The sequence below is a fragment of the Canis lupus genome, chromosome 1 (assembly GCF_048164855.1).
Source record: "Canis lupus baileyi chromosome 1, mCanLup2.hap1, whole genome shotgun sequence".
Taxonomy (NCBI): Eukaryota; Metazoa; Chordata; class Mammalia; order Carnivora; family Canidae; genus Canis; species Canis lupus.
This window is the reverse complement of record NC_132838.1, coordinates 56,572,612-56,583,238: the sequence shown is the minus strand read 5'-3', so window position 1 is coordinate 56,583,238 and position 10,627 is coordinate 56,572,612. Positions and strand designations below refer to the sequence as shown.

General features: G+C 52.7%; 1 long non-coding RNA gene across 1 annotated transcript; it reads left to right on the top strand.

The window, feature by feature from the left end:
- Positions 1-6,807: 6,807 nt before the first annotated feature.
- LOC140617497 (uncharacterized) lies at positions 6,808-9,834 on the top strand. The gene is made up of 3 exons (XR_012017737.1): positions 6,808-7,074; positions 7,585-7,661; positions 8,351-9,834. It is a non-coding gene; the product is annotated as an uncharacterized lncRNA (long non-coding RNA).
- The last annotated feature ends 793 nt before the right edge of the window (positions 9,835-10,627 follow it).

The window sequence follows — 10,627 nt, the reverse complement described above, 5'->3', positions numbered from 1 at the left end:
AAGGAAATTCCCAGGGATCCTTGCGATGGCATTTGTGTCTGGGTTACAGGGACACCCTCCAGCCACACACAACCTCCACCGCAGGTGCGCATGGCCCGTGTGGCCCGCAGAAACACAAAATCAGTTCCACTTAAGAATGTCCTTCCTGAAGCCACACATCAGGGTGACCACAGACTTCAGGGCCAGCTTCCCACCCACCCTTGGAGACCAGAGCTGAACTGCCCACCTTGGTTTGTTTGTTTGTTTCTTTTAATGGACAGAGTTTTTACCTGACAAGCACCTGAGAGGCAGGTTACATTGTTCAACTTGAGAGCTGGCCGTCACTCCAAGGAAAAGAACTCATAGTATTGGTTGCTGATGATTAGATTGGAGATTTCAGGTAAAAATTAAGATTTTGAAACACTTTGATCCAACATTGTGAACTTGGGAGTGTCACAATATTTAAAGACTTCCTGGTGACATGGGTAGCAATAAACAAATGTGTTTTTTCTGGAAAGCATAACCTGAAAGTGGAAATAATTGCAGACCACCCAGCTGAGAGGGACAAGCGTATTTATTCTGAGCTTGCTATTGCCAGGGGGTCAGCCATCAGCACGTGGATTTGGAGGGGACTCAGGGCAGGTGGAGGAGGGGAGCTTTGCATGGAGAGCAGGAAGGCCCAGGTGTGCCCTGGGGAGGCCTGGGCTGGGGATCCTGTGAGGTTACCAGGAATGGGAGTCCCATGTGGTCCATCGGGACACGTCTGGCTTTTTTTGGTCGCTCCTAAGTTGGAAAGACGGGGGCAGAAATGAGAGCTGCTGTCCTTCATGGAGCCCAGTTGTGTGGGGGCGATCATTCTTGGGGCTGCCATTTGACCCCCAGGATTGGCCCTGGAGGTGGGGATCTGGCTTCCTGCAGCAGGTGGCTCCCAGGGCTGCTCGCTGTCGACTGGCTGCTGCAGGCTCAGCCCTACGTCTCCATGTGGTCTGGCCATGGCCATTTCAATCTGGTCCCTCCAAAGTGCCAACATGTAGAAAAGCCAGTAAACCATCTTGGTAAACCAATATCTTCCAATGACTAATGCATGACATTGGGAAATTGGAGGTGGATAGAAGATCCAGTCAGAGTATGAGACCCACCAGTGATTTCCAGTGTGAGGGAGCGTGAAAAGTTCACTGATGAGGTTTCAGATTCAACATTTCCATTCGTCTTGAAGAAACCACAACTTGTCAAGTTTTTGTGTGGATTAAAAGAAGAACACTTGTAATAATCTGAAAAGGTCCCTCCTGCCTCCCCCTACACACGTGTGTGTATGTGAGCATGTTCACGGGCCTGTGCACGGGCCAGACCTCTCCCCATGTGCCGCAGAGGGCGAGCCAGGACAGACGGGGCGCAGAAGTGACATGAGAGCCGGGCTGCCCCTCTGTGAAGCCAGAGATTTACACAAATGTGCACTAATGCCCCTCTTCTCACTAATTCCTTTCTCTTTTGGAAAACATAGCTAGCTTTAATAAAAACTATTTACTATTTATGCTACCGTAAATAGTAACACATATGCATTTATTATTTTTAATTGAATTGAAATACATATGAATAAATTTGTTTTAACTTCTTTTTTAAATATTTTATTTATTTATTCATGAGACACAGAGAGAGAGAGAGGCAGAGACAGAAGCAGGCTCCATGCAGGGAGCCCGACATGGGACTCGATCCCGGGTCTCCAGGATCAGGCCCTGGGCTGAAGGCGGCGCTAAACTGCTGAGCCACCCGGGCTGCCCTGTTTTAACTTCTAATACAGTAGATGCTGACACATAAATCCGTCACACACCCAGGCTCCCCAGGGCTCTCAGCCACGGGGAAGCTCCCTGGGTGGTTTTCAGTGGACACGAGGGTGGAGAACGTGGCCCCAGCACCTGTTAGTCCAGGTGGCTGGGGCCGGGGCCCAGGTGGTAGGACCCAGAACCACACCAGGCCCGCAGGGTCGGGACCTTGGGACCATGCAGAGGTGCCCACCTGCCCAGGCATTCTTGGGTGCAGGCAGTTTGGGAAGCTCTTGGGCCGGCCTGTCGAACCAGCTCACGTCGCGTGCCCACCCCTGCTGCCGCCTTGTGCACCGCGGGGGAGAATCCAGCAGGGCCCGGAGGAGCAGGCCTCGGTGGGAACACGGCCCCGGGGGAGATGAGAGCAGCGCCGGAGGGAGGGCTCCCGACCCGGTCCCAGGTGACAGATGCTCACGCGGTTCGGGGATCTGCGCCCCCGCCAGCACATGGAGCCCAGATGCTGGCTCGGGGCCCCAGAGCAACAGTGGGGTCGCTTCACACCGTTCCTCGGACTCTCCCCGTTCTCACGTGGGTCGGCACCTGCGCCCCCTGAGGCTTTAGACACAGTTCCGAGTCTGTATCCTGTAAATTCTTCCAATGGGTAGTTCGTGAAAACACGGATGCGGTGATTCGTTTAAATGTTTGGAAACAGCCCTGTCAATAGTTATTTCCCAGTACAGAACCGGGAGCCCCACCCCTGTGGCTACTTGAATTCAACTTTAAATCAAGTAAAAATAAATACAACAAAAATCCCACTCCTCAGTCTCCCAAGCTTCATCTCCAGCATCCACGGTGCCCGTGGATTCCTCGCGGGACATTCCCACAGCACGTAGGCTTCTACGGGGCACCAGTGGTCCTCGCAGATGGGAGTCTAACAAATGGCCAAAATTAGGTAAAACTGGGACAGCAAACATCTATGAAAGTGGAGTGCTGGGTTCATTGATGCTTTCGGAAGTGGAAAAATTATAATAAAAGATGATCTGCAGGTCCCCAGCTGCTGGTCACGGAGATCCATGGGTGTGCATCTCCTTTGTCTCCCTTTGTATGTGCACTTCCTTTTTATGAGGGCAAGAGCACATGAGTGCACGCACACGCATGCACGTGTGCACACATACACACATGCACACACTACTGCCTTGTCCCAACATCACAGCACTGGACGAAATCTTGAATTTCCATCCAGTACCAGCTCTGCGACGCTTACCAAAGCCCCACAGGGCAGAGTGGAGTGTGGCAAGCACACACTTGGGGTCACACAAACCTACATCCAATCCCTGCCACCTCGTTAGCGGCTGGACCACGACCACATCACCTTGTGTGTGCGGATCTCAGCGCGTGCTTACGGGATGGAGGCAGCAGAGCTTTAAATGGGATCATGGAGCCAAAGCAGCAGGTGAAATTCAACAGTGAACGGGGTTGGGCCAAGTTCCTGAGGAAGAGGAGACTCTGCCCTGGCGCCGAGGCCTGAGTGCTCGGGAACGCCTCTGCCAGGCAGCACAGGCTTGGCTGGATTTCCAAGGTTCTTTCTCATGCTTTCCTCGTAGCTGTGCACACGGGCCCCAAGTTCCTCCTCGGGCTCCCGCCTGAGCTGACAGCTGCTCGGGCAGCTGGCCTGTGAAGTCCATGAACCTGCTTGTCTGAACCCCGAAGAAGGATCGTGAGCAGCGCACCAGGGCCTTGCTGCGCAGACGGGTGGACGTAAGCGGTGAGGAAGAAGCAGATGGGCTTGGTGGCCAAACACATTCAGGCCTCTGCAACCTCGCCAGGTGGCCAGGACCCTCCCGAACCGTCAGAGCAACTCGGAATGATTTGGACGGGAAACTCTCAGGTGGACGCCTACTGGTCTTCTTCACTCAGCTTCACTACTGGAGAACAGGACATCTTGGGTCCCCCGTGCCGGTTCACGGGGGGCAGAGGCCCCGCAGGCCTCCACTCTGGGCAGCATCACCGGGACCAGCAGCACCCAGGGACACAGGACAATGCTCTGGCACCTCCTGTCTCCTCCCGGAGCCCCCCAGGCTGCAGGGGCAAAGCGCGGGGCTTAGCGCATCACCCCCACCTGTCCCAAGGCCCAGCACCTTCTCACGTGCCTACACCGGCCAGTGTTTGCTGGAATGGGGTGTGGGGAGGACAGGAACGGAGGCCTTGCAAGATGTGCATCTGGAAGACTCGTCTCCCCAAAGCAAGAGCCAACAGGCTGAAATCACTTGACAGGCTTGTGGCTGTCCTCGCCCAGGCTGGAGCGAGCTCGGGGTGTGTGTGTGTGTGCGTGTACAGAGAGCTCACTATTTTATTTGTTTTACATGTAAGGACTTGGAAACTTTAGAATCTGGAATTCAAACAGATGCCAAAACACGATGGAAAGAAATCCACTCTGCCGAAACCTGCAGAAGCAGCAGCAGCAGGAGCAGATCGTGCCAGGGCCGCAGGAGAGGGTGGGGTCGGGGCGAGGGGGCGAGGGGGCAAGAGGGGGCGAGCAGTGTGACAGTGCTGGTGGCGGCCTGTGGGCCAGAGTCACCTGCTAGCCGGGGGCACCGTCGCAGGGCACCTGCAGCGAGGGACACCCCGGCGTCGTCAGCCACGGAAGCAGGCTCAGGGCTGGCGCAGCGCGAGGGCGCTGCCGTCTTTGCGCCTTTGCTCCAAGTTGCTATAGTAACAACAAACACTTCTCTGTTTTGTTTTGTTTTTTTTTAAAAACAAGGGTTACAAAAATATTTGCCAAGATGTCCTTCTTGCACGTTGTAAAGCGTAGTAGTTGGCAGGTATGACCAACACCCTCTGCTGGGTCACCACAGTCCTCCTGATGCTCAAACATATATATATTTTCCCACTTTATGAGCAAATGTTACACAAATCTATAAACTTCACTTTATACAGATAAGGGCTATTCACCAAAAACTTTTAAATGATGATTAAAGATTAATAAAATTGGTATAAGGAATAGTTTTATAAAAACAACCATGTCCATGTGTTCAGGTGCTTACCTCATAAAGTCCATAAGGAGGAGATTTATATCTAGTGTGTGTACTAGTCTCCATTTTTTTGTTACCCTAGAGTTTCAAGCACACACACATTCATAGGCATGCACACATGTATGCATGCCACACATGTGCACACACGTACACATGCACACAAGCCATATACACGTACTCTCCAGAGGCAAAAGCAGTCTGTCCCTTCTGTGGTGACACACAAGCCAGATGAGTACTGGGCCCTCAGACTGGGGAGCCTACAGCAGAGTGCACTGGCCTGAGGCTCCGGCTCCCAGCTCCCAGTCTTCAACCCTTTCCTTTACAATCTGGCTTCATCGCACACCATGGAGGGGCCTCTCCAAGCTGCACATCACCCTTGTCCGCTGCCCAGCTGGCTGTGACCTCTTGGCCCAGGGGGTCACCCTGGTAGCACACAGAAGTGGGCTAAGCTCGTTGCCCCTAAGAATCCCATCAAGCCCGTAAACAGCCTTTTCTTCCCCACTTTCTCCTGGCCCTGGGTTCGCTACCTCTGAGAAGATGTAGACCATGAACAGCGTAGATAAAGCTGCTGCCAGTTGACGCCTGTACCCAATTAAACCCCAGACATCCGTAACAAGTGTGTGTGCCTGAAGTGTAGATAGATGTGTCTGCGTGTGCAGTTCCTACACCTGTACATGCAGCACACAGAAACACTTGTTACTCTTTCTATGACTTGGGCGCCTGCGTGTGTTTGCTGTCACGAGTATGAATTACCCATCCCTCCTGATCCTAGCAGAACCTAGCTGCCTGGCTACTCTTCTTTGTAGTTCATTGCTGCAAAGCCAGCTAAGCAACTGGTTTTTTAAAAAAATAATCACTCTAGCACTGTGTAGGCTGCATTATTACTTTCATCAGGAAAACAGCAAAAGCATCACTCAAGCAATGACTCCTTAGCAAGAACAAAGGTGTCAGAGACAGAGCTCCTAAGAAATCTAGCAGCTCCCCACCCCCCACTCCCAGGCAGAGGCCAGCGTGACTCTGCCTTCTGACCATGACAACAGGCTCAGACTGGGACCCCGGATCCCTGAGGACCTTCTTTGTGTCCTCAGGACCGTGCCTCCTTTGCAAGTAAGGTCCACTCTGGGAGGATGCCTCTCACCCCCCGTGGGTCCTCGGGCCCCCTACCTGCCTGCTGTCCTTGCCCAGGCTGCGTCTGTGCCCCCAGGGCAAAGGGGAACCCAGAGAAGATGAGCAGGTGACCAGGGTTGTTGTGTTGGAGCCCACAGGGAACAGGGAACGGGGCTAGAATCCCAGAGGAGATGCTGGGGACAGGATGGTGTGGGGACAGCTGGCAGCCTGCTGCATGAGCTCCCCCTCTTCCCACACGTGGTGACAGGTAGCTTGTCCATCAGCCATCGGCCACACGGCTTGCACACCCAGAAGACTCTTTTCCACTCCTTTTCATGGGGGTCACTCCTGGGCTTACACAGTTGCAGGGACCTTAGCCAGAACACAGAGCAGCCGCCAGGGGCGAATGTTCATGAGGGAAGCCTTTGGGATGCCCTGTGACCCCACTCTACATAGCAGAGATCCTCAGAGCTCAGCTCTCAAGTGCAGTCTGGGCAGTCTTGAAACACCTTGATGTTCACCTGTGCGCACACACATGCACACACACACACACCTGACACCCTCGTCTCCCTCCAAGCCCAACCTCTGACACTCCAGCACGACGGCATTTTATTCATTAAAAGGAAAAAAGATCGGATTTCTTCCTGTTTTAAAGACTTGTTGAGAATCCAAGGACAGTTTACTGAGAGATGACCTGGGTGCTGCCCAGTGATCTCTGGGCTGCTTCTCTGGCCGTGAGGACCTAGTGATCACTAAGGAAGGCAATGGACACCGGAAGGCCCCGCTCTTGTCACCTGCGGCCGTCTCATCTAGGACAGACACTCTTCTACGAGGTCAAGATGGGGGGGGGGGGTCAAGATCCTTATCTGTCATGGATGGAATCAGAACACAACACAAAAGCTAGCTAGATGAATGTGAAAGTGCTCACGCGGTAACGAATGAGAGCCTTCTGTGCTCTGAGCACCAACCCTTACCTAGGACGTGAATGTGTAACTCTCGATGCGAAAGCAAACCATTCACTCCCCACAATTGACCTGGGAGACCATAATTACCAGTATTGTCTCTGTTTTACAAATGAGAAAACTGACTCACTCGTTGGTTGTGGCGAATTGAGGTCAATGTATTCAGCAAAGCAGTGCACATTTCCAGGTATAGCCTCAAAATGTCAGACTTGTTTGCAGGTTGGAAGAGCAGAGGTGAGCGGGAGCCCTCGGTCGGCAGCTTTAGCCACACACCGTTCCCAGGCGAGTTATGAAGCATCACAGGGACACATTGGGGACAGAGCAGTATGTTCCTAACATCCCTGTCGGTCCCGATGGCTGGACCGCCCTGACCCGGGCTGGTTGGGTCTGGACACCAGCAGGGCCAGGCTCTTCTCCGTGAGGCCCCGGCACACATCTCCATCACCTGCACCGTGTCTGCTCAGGGCAGGCCAGGAATACCACCATCCCACTAGCCCCATCCTCTGAACTTAGAAATCTAACATTATCTTTGGAAATACGCAATGGACACCAGAAAATTGTGTTTGCCAACTTGGAGCATGGATTTCACTCCCCCTATGTTTCAGAGATCATAGACTGATCTCCATTTTAAGGAAAGGAATTGAACAATTGGCCAAGAATTTCTGTTATTTGATTATTGAACTTCCAGAAGATTTAGGACAGGACTTGGAGAATATAAATACGATGTCCACATTTTTATTTCAGGAATGTGCCTATTTTAGGAAGTAGAAGACACCTCTCTACAAGTTAGGGGAGAAGTATAATGGTCTCAAGTCGACTTGGTAGGTCCACATCTCAGTTAATCCTGCAGACAGCTTGGGCGACGATGAGTCAGGATGGTGGACAGACGTCTGTCCTGGGGGCACCATCGAATGACAGGGGCAGTAGCCTCGTTCTAGCAGAGACACAGGGCTTGAGGAGGCCTTGGGGCTGACCAGGTGCTTATCCAAGCCAGAACAGGGATTCTGAGCAGAGGGCAGGCTGGACACGCCGGGGTCAGCAGCCTGGGGAAGAGGAGCGCAGGGGAGCAACAGCAAGCATCCGTGAGGGTGGGGGACCGACCCTTACCCCCTGAGTGCATCCCCAGGTCTGCTGCACCGTGCAAGAGGCTTTTTCCTTGTGCTCACACAACATGAGAACTGAGTTTGTTCTGAAACCCCTCTCACCTCCAGGGTTCCAGGGGTGGGTCTCCATTCCTTGCCACAGAAAGAGCCCTAGAGAAATGGGGGTGTGTGGGAGGTTTCCCGTAACCATGGCTTTCCCAGTGAATGCTTGCTCTTCACGCAGGCGTGGAAGGCAGGTAAGTATGAGGTGCAGGCATGGGCATGCTCAGGACCAGGAAAGCAGGCTGATGGGGGTCTCTCTGCTGCTGCCTCCATGGCAGGGATCTTGAACTGGTGCAAGCATTTGTAACTCACTTTTTCCCTATTTGCAAATAAAACTGGCACTTCCTACTCCATTTATTCTGCAGGGACCTTAATGGAACATGATCACAATCCGAGATCTGAGGCCTAGAAGCAGCTGCCACCAAAGAGCTCCTGTTGGAACCACTGATGTGGGAACAGGTAGGCCACACTGTCATGGAGGGGACGCAGGGCAGCCAGCTACAGGGGGACCTCCGTGCCGGGGTCACCGGGAGGCCAAGATCGACAGCACAGAACCTCTCGCGATGGAAGCCAGGAGTGTCATCCAGCACGGTCTTCTCCATCTGGGACCACAGAGAGGTTTTCCCACCAGGCACCTTTCTTGTCCTGACGCCCTTGCCTTATGACAACGCTCTTCCTCCTCTCGTTGCCTGGTTGGTGTTTCAAGTGTGGGAGCCCAGAACTGAGAGCATAATGGTTGCCTTTGCAAGGATTAGGACAGTCCCGTGAATGGCAGTCATAGAGATCCATTTGGAAGGAGGAAAAGAATGTAAGAGCATTTTGTCCGGTCTCCTAGAAAGCTCGGGGCTATGTTGCTGACAAGCCGTGGGAAGTGAGAGGTAAGCGAGGTCTCCACGCCCCAACTCCAGGGCAGCTTGTACCCACGATGACACGCAGGGGGCCTGCACCGTTGACTCCCAACAATAAATGCTTCACCTCGGGAAATGGCATCGTTGCCATTTGAGCAGCTTTGCTGCATCATCAGGAGCATCTTTCCAGTGCTAACTGTGGGTTATGATGTGTTTCTGTGGCGGGTCCAGAAACAGTCACTTAAGCAGGTCACAGTCTGAGCACAGAAGGTGTCACATCTAACCCAAGACCGGTCTTCACTTTCCTGCTCACTGATGGACACGGGTCACTTTTTAAGCTATTAGGTTAAGATCTTCACACTCAATCATTCTATCAGTCACACGGGTCATATATATCTGGATATGTGTATTTTTATAATCTTTAGGGGTGTCTTCTTTTACCTAGTCTTTGGAGATGCTACCCTGGGTCAGGTGCCCAGGTGTCTTATTTCTGGCCCTATTATTGGAGTCATGGAGTTACATTTTGATAATCTTTCTTTTTTAAGGAAGAGACTTTTTAGTCTACACTTACATTTGGGACAGTATCTCACACAGACGACGTGAGTGAGAAAACACATTTTATGCTTATCTGGAATGTTGACCAAAGTCCCCACTGCAAACTCAGAAAAATGGCCATGTGTCTACAAACAGCTGCTCCGGAGTGTGTGCTACCCCGAGTGCACCTTCGTGCCTGCGAGCCCCTCCAGTGGGCTTCCGCACCTGCAAGCACCCCAAGTGCGCCTCTGCATCTGCAAGTCCTGGAACCGGAGCCCCCGAGTGCGCCTCCACGTCCACGAGTCCCCGATCCCAACGCTCCGGCTCCCCCTGCGCGGGTGATATGCAGGCCCTGGAATCACGGATGCGGGAACTATTGCCTGCAACATGGAGCACTCCAGATGGAGAGCAGTCTGTCCCAAATATTTCTTGTGTGGGAGGGGGAAGCTCCAATTGTGCAAGTGTAAACAAAGGATAGGAAAAAGAAAAGGAAGGGAAGGAGGAAAGAAGGAGGGAGGGAGGGAGGAAGGAAGGAAGGAAGGAAGGAAGGAAGGAAGGAAGGAAGGAAGGAAGGAAGGAAGGAAGGAAGACGAAGGAGGGAGACAGGAGGGAAGGAGGGAGGAGGGAGTTGTGCTTTCATATTTTTATAGACCTATGTGGTCCCTGGGAAGGGTTTAAATCCTGAATTAAGAAAAAAAAATACCTGCCAGTGAAGAAATGACTAGGGCTACTTTTGGCCTGAAACCTAATACCTGGGGTTTTTGTTAAATCCGTTAAATGGATTCTGGACCACATTCCAGCATGGGGGTGGGCTTCCTCCCACAGCAAGCAGGGGGGAGGGGGGGCCTACAATTTAGTTGTGACAGCGTCTGCCTGGAGACAGGGTGGACCCCACAGCCCCACAGGATGGCCAAGACCAAGTCCAGGCTGTCACCTGTGCTCTCGACCCGCTGGCTGCAAATCAGAGGTTCCCACGACCCCCTCCTTGGGCTCAATTAATTTGCAAGAGTGGCTCATGGATCTCAGGAAACCAGTTTAGTCACTAAATTACCGGTTTATTACAAAGAATATTAAAGGATAGGAATTGACTGCCAGATGAAGAGATACACGGGGCGAGGTCCTGAACAAAGGAGCTTCTGTCCCCGTGGAGTTCGGGGGCCAGCTTGGTGCACATAAACTCTCGCTGTCTCCCCTCAGGGAAGTTCTCTGCACCCTGTCCTGTTGGCTCCCGTGGAGACTTCGTCACACGCACAGGAGCAG